Source organism: Lacerta agilis, chromosome 12 (genome assembly GCF_009819535.1).
Source record: "Lacerta agilis isolate rLacAgi1 chromosome 12, rLacAgi1.pri, whole genome shotgun sequence".
NCBI classification, from domain to species: Eukaryota; Metazoa; Chordata; class Lepidosauria; order Squamata; family Lacertidae; genus Lacerta; species Lacerta agilis.
In genome coordinates this window covers 41,655,350-41,660,675 of record NC_046323.1, presented here as the reverse complement: position 1 = coordinate 41,660,675, position 5,326 = coordinate 41,655,350, and the positions used below count along the sequence as shown (strand labels likewise).

General features: G+C 45.7%; 1 non-coding gene across 1 annotated transcript; it reads left to right on the top strand.

Annotated features, from left to right (window-relative positions):
- Nucleotides 1–2,096: 2,096 nt before the first annotated feature.
- On the top strand, nt 2,097–2,170 carry TRNAN-GUU. Its single transcript has one exon. It is a non-coding gene; the product is annotated as a tRNA-Asn (tRNA).
- Nucleotides 2,171–5,326: the final 3,156 nt, after the last annotated feature.

The following is a 5,326-nucleotide window of genomic DNA, read 5'->3' as shown; positions in this document are numbered from 1 at the left end:
TACACGATGAAAGAGAAACACATATTTTTTAGGTACCAGTACATATATATACAAACTACTGCTGTGTCAAAATCAGTTGTCTGAGTTCTCAAATGTTTTCTTCCCCTATGAAAGAGCCTTCTGCTTTTCTTCCTCTTTCTTGGGGCACTTGGGGGGGGGGAGGTTTGGGCTTGTTGTGACCTTGTGACATCTTCCCTTGAGATTTATTTGAAACATGAGCAACTGGGGACACTGGCTAATGATTGCTTTTAAGGGAAGTCCAGGCCATGGCAGAGATAATTTTGTTGAACGAAAGAGGGGAGGCTCACAAACACTCATCAACCCCTTTGGAAGTCAGATGTCTGCAGACCACCCATGAGAATTTCAACACCCAAAAAATCCCCTTTCAGGAATTTTGAATCCAATTTCTTTTCTCATAAATTCATGGAGAAATTGGGAGGGGTTTTTTGGGGTGGGGTGGGGTGGAGGACGTGGGGAAAAAATTGGTTTAGCGCTACCGCAAAATGTCAGTGGGCCCTGGATTTTGTCTGGCAAACTCAGCAGTCAACAAAATCAAATCAATAATGAAAACATTTGTTTTGGTTGCTCTTTCTCCTCCCAGTTCAATTCAAGGTGCTGCTTTTAAGCTTAAAAGGCCTCAATAGCTTGGGACCTGGGTATAATATATATAGAGAGGTTCCTTCCCCTATGCTTCATTTGAAACCTGAGGCCCTGCTCCAGATTCTTCTGCCATTCGAGGTGCAGCTATGAGGAGTAGGGACTTCTAAGTGGTCGTGCCCAGCTTGCAGAATGCCCTTTCAGGCGAGATCCATCAATCCCTGTCACCGTGTGCTTTCGGACAGCTGACTAGCTTCTTCTTTGGCGATCACTCATAGCCGAGTAAGATTGTCTTCCATGAAAACGGTCTTAACAGTGAGTCCATCAGTGACCGTGGAGGCCAATTCTGGATCCACACATCCTTCCACAGTGGGGACATAAGTTTCTGGGCGGGAGTTGATCAAGGAGATTGTGATTTCCTCTTAGCTCGATTCTCCTTTTCGCCCTGAGTTCGTGCTTCTTCAAAGTCCATGACACCTTCGGTAAAGGCTGTTCTCCAACTGGAACGCTCACAGGTCACATTGAGCTCTCCAATGACTAGCACATAGTCCCAAAAGACCTTTGGCTGACTGTGTGTTGATACATTTCTCTTTTGACTGCTGTTTTATGAATTGCTGCTCTCGCTGCTTAACAGAGTTCTTGGCCCCTTGTGTTAATGATTTCCGAATGGTATGATATGGTTGATGTGTAGGTTCACTTTTTTTTTGCATGATTTTATTTTGCAAATAGTTTCCTGTTGGGCAAGGAAGGTGGGGTAGATGCTTTTAAAAACAAAACATTGATGAAAGAAACATGCAAGGAAGATGCCTCTGGGAGAAGGCAAATGGTTTTCTGGGCTTACGCTGCCCAACCAAATGAAGAGAGCATTGAGTATCCCGTTAATGCCCCCTCCTGCAGATGAGTCTACAGCAGATGTAACACAATCTTTGCTCCGGTGGCTTCAGTGAGATTGAGTCACTCGGCTGCAGAGGATCTGGTCTGGAGTGCGGCACGTAGCTTATGGTTGCGAAGGATTTATTAAGGCAAAGGTTACTCGAGGCAAATCCATCATGTAATCTTAGATCTGACAGGGTGCTGCCATCTGTAAGGAGCAAGGGACTTGTAGCAGTAAGTGCTACTTAAAACTGAAAGGAGGAGGGACTCCCCCCTGCATGATAAATCGGGTACCTGCTACATGCAAAGTACGGCAAAAGGCAGAGTAATCGGACGTGAAACGGAATTAGGCGAGGCACGAGGTGACGATTTCCCACAGACTGCCTCTGCCATAGAAAGAGAGGAAATGTTTGTACTAAGTCAGCATGTTAAAAGTGCTGCATTAAAAAAATATCCTTGCTACACAACACAGAGATACCACTAAACCCACACGTCCCTCCCAAAGTTCACCCTATAGTCTTGGTCCCCACAGTCAGTTTGACCCACCCTGGGCCAGATCAAAGACCACTTGCCCCAGCCTGGATCTGGTCCCAAATTAAGGTGGGGCTATAAAAACAAAAGCAGGTGTCTCTGTGGCGCAATCGGTTAGCGCGTTCGGCTGTTAACCGAAAGGTTGGTGGTTCGAGCCCACCCAGGGACGGTTTCTGTTTAGGGACCAGGTGGCGCTGTGGGTTAAACCACAGAGTCTAGGGCTTGCTGATCAGAAGGTTGGCAGTTCGAATCCCTGCCACGGGGTGAGCTCCCGTTGCTCGGTCCCAGCTCCTGCCCACCTAGCAGTTCGAAAGCATGTCAAAGTGCAAGTAGATAAATAGGGACCGCTCCGGCGGGAAGGTAAACGGCGTTTCCGTGCGCTGCTCTGGTTCACCAGAAGCGGCTTTGTCATGCTGGCCACATGACCCGGAAGCTGTCTGCAGACAAACGCCGGCTCCCTCGGCCTATAGAGCGAGATGAGCGCCGCAACCCCAGAGTCGGACACGACTGGACCTGATGGTCAGGGGTCCCTTTACCTTTACCTATAAAAACAAAGAAACAAATTGAACCATACAGCTGGGAGGTAGGTAGGGAAAGGAGAAGTTGTGTCTCCTGCTCACCACCACTCCTGACCGAGAGCAGCGGGGTCCATTTTGCGGGGTGCTCCTTTGCAAGGGGCTTCTCCACAGGGAAGCCGCTTGCAAAGAAACACCCTGAAGCATGCAGGATCGGTGCCTCTGCTGACAGAGCTGTCAATCCTGCATGGTGCTCCTTCAGGGAGGAGCATCAGGCAAGAAGGAGAGTCAGGCGGTTGCTACCCTCTCCTGGGAAGACACAGTCAGCTGTGGGGGTAGGACTTGGCTTTTTAGTGGGGTTTCCACTCCTGGTACCTGACTCCCCTTTTGACCTGCTGCCCTAACCACACTAACAGCTATGGATAGTTCTCGGCCAGACACCCCAACCTGGATCAACCCACAACTGCCTGTACACAACTCATCTGAGTCCCTCCAGATATACCCAGTTTGGCTTGGGAATTGGCTGACTCTGGTGCACAGCCCTAGTTCCCTCACGATCCATCATAACTTGGACATGCTGCAGAAAAAAGGCCTTTAAGAAATGTGTCTTTCCAACTGCTTAAATCGGGAAGGAAAAGCTGGCGGCTTGGCTCTTTCCAGCCCGGCCAAGAAACCCACAGGAGCGTGCCCAGTAAGCAATTTGCTCTAAGAAATAAATGGCGGTGAACTGGAGCCTTTCTGAGCCTCTGCCTCCAATCAGTTTTTCCTATGCTGTGCTTCCTTTTTGGAGAATAAGAGTTTCTTAAAGGGCCAGCGACCTGGCATGATAACATGCACTTTTCCTGCACTAACTGCCTGGTACAGTCTCCGCACCACTAGACCCATCAATTAGCATGGAGGTAAGGATGACTCGAATAATCACTCAGTTTCAGTTCCTCATTTTTCCAGTCTCCAGTTCTCCACATTTCCACATAATCCTCATGAAAATTCATCAGTATTTTTAAGTGACTTGCTCCTAATATACACATTTTTGTATGCAATTTCATCTGATATGCACTTTTTTTTGCAAAGCATATTGTCCCAATTATAATGTATTTTTGTATATTTTGTCACCACTAATATATGCATTTTTATGCACGCTTTGCCTTGCATAAGAACTTCTTGCCAATGCAGAAAAACTGCATTGCAAAATTCAGAGCAGTGTAAAATTAAAGCACAGCTATGTTTCAGTTCATATAGTGGTTATGGAAAGTGTAAATTAGGTAGATTTTGTTCTAGATGTGAATTGAATCTAATTTCTCCCCCATTTCTACTTGGGAAGCAACCAGTTCCTTTGGCTCAGGATTCCTTGTGTCTGTAAGGTGCCTGCTTTAACTTCTATGGGCCCTGGGGCTGTGGAATCTGGTCCAGCAGCCTCCTGGCTGCTATTCTCTGTTTCAGCACCAGACTCAGAGGCAGTGGCACTTTGGCCTCTGGCCCAGTGACCTGGTCATTGGCAGAATTCATGTTTATGATGCAGCCATTCCGAAATACTTTTGACTAGGGGTGGAAGGAGGACCTGTCAATTTCAGTTGTCTCCGTTTCTCATTTTTCCTATCTTAAATTCATCTCCACATCTGCCTGCAGCCGCAGCCATCGAAAAGAAAATTCCTTGTGAAAACTCACCAACATTTCAGTGCAAATTTCTCCTAATAATCACACAATTTTGTAAGCAGTTTCGACAAGTGTTTTGCAAGGACTTTCCCCTAAAGAAATGTGTGTTTGTATGTTTTCACAACTATATATATATATATATATATATATATATATATATATATATATGCAGAGTTTCCTTAAATGCATGCATTTCTGTAAACTTTGGTTGGAGAACTGCATCACAAAATTCAGATAGGTGTGAATTTTGAAGGCTGGTCTCACATCATTTGAGAAACTACAGATTGCATAAATTCATCTGAACTGTATTTCTCCCACATTCCTCTTTTTGACAAATCCTGCTACAACATATGAAGATGCCCTGTTTGGAGACAGACCATTGGTTTTTCCTCACTCAGCCTTCCCTCAGCTTGGCGCCTGTCAGATGTTTTAGACAGCCCTGACCCATATGGCCAGTAATGAGGGCTCTTGGGAGTTGTAGTCCAAAACACCTGGCAGGCACTAGGTTGTGGAAGAATGATGTAGTCTATTCTGATTTCCAAAAAAGTCTTCCCTAAACAGAGCCAGTGTGGTGTAGTGGTTAAGAGCGGTAGACTCGTAATCTGGTGAACCAGGTTCGCGTCTCCGCTCTTCTACATGCAGCTGCTGGGTGACCTTGGGCTAGGCACACTTCTTTGAAGTCTCTCAGCCCCACTCACCTCACAGAGTGTTTGTTGTGAGGGAGGAAGGGAAAGAAGATTGTTAGCCACTTTGAGACTCCCTAGGGTAGTGATAAAGCGGGATATCAAATCCAAACTCTTCTTCTTCTTCTTCTTCTTCTTCTTCTTCTTCTTCTTCTTCTTCTTCTTCTTTATGCACATCTTTATTAACGTCTGTTTGTAATATCATCAACACCTCATTCTTCTTCTTCTTCTTCTTCTTCTTCTTCTTCTTCTTCTTCTTCTTCTTCTCTTCTTTGACCAACCGAAATTGGGACCTTCCACATACAAAAATGTGCTTTTTCACTGAGTGATGGGCCCTTCCCCACAACCATAGGTACAAAATCCCATGATATCTGCATCCTTCCAATATTTTAGCTCATTTCCATGTTGCTGCTGTTCTTTCAAATGAGGTTTGGATAGGAGAACATCCCTGATGGTGTTCATTAATGAGAAAGA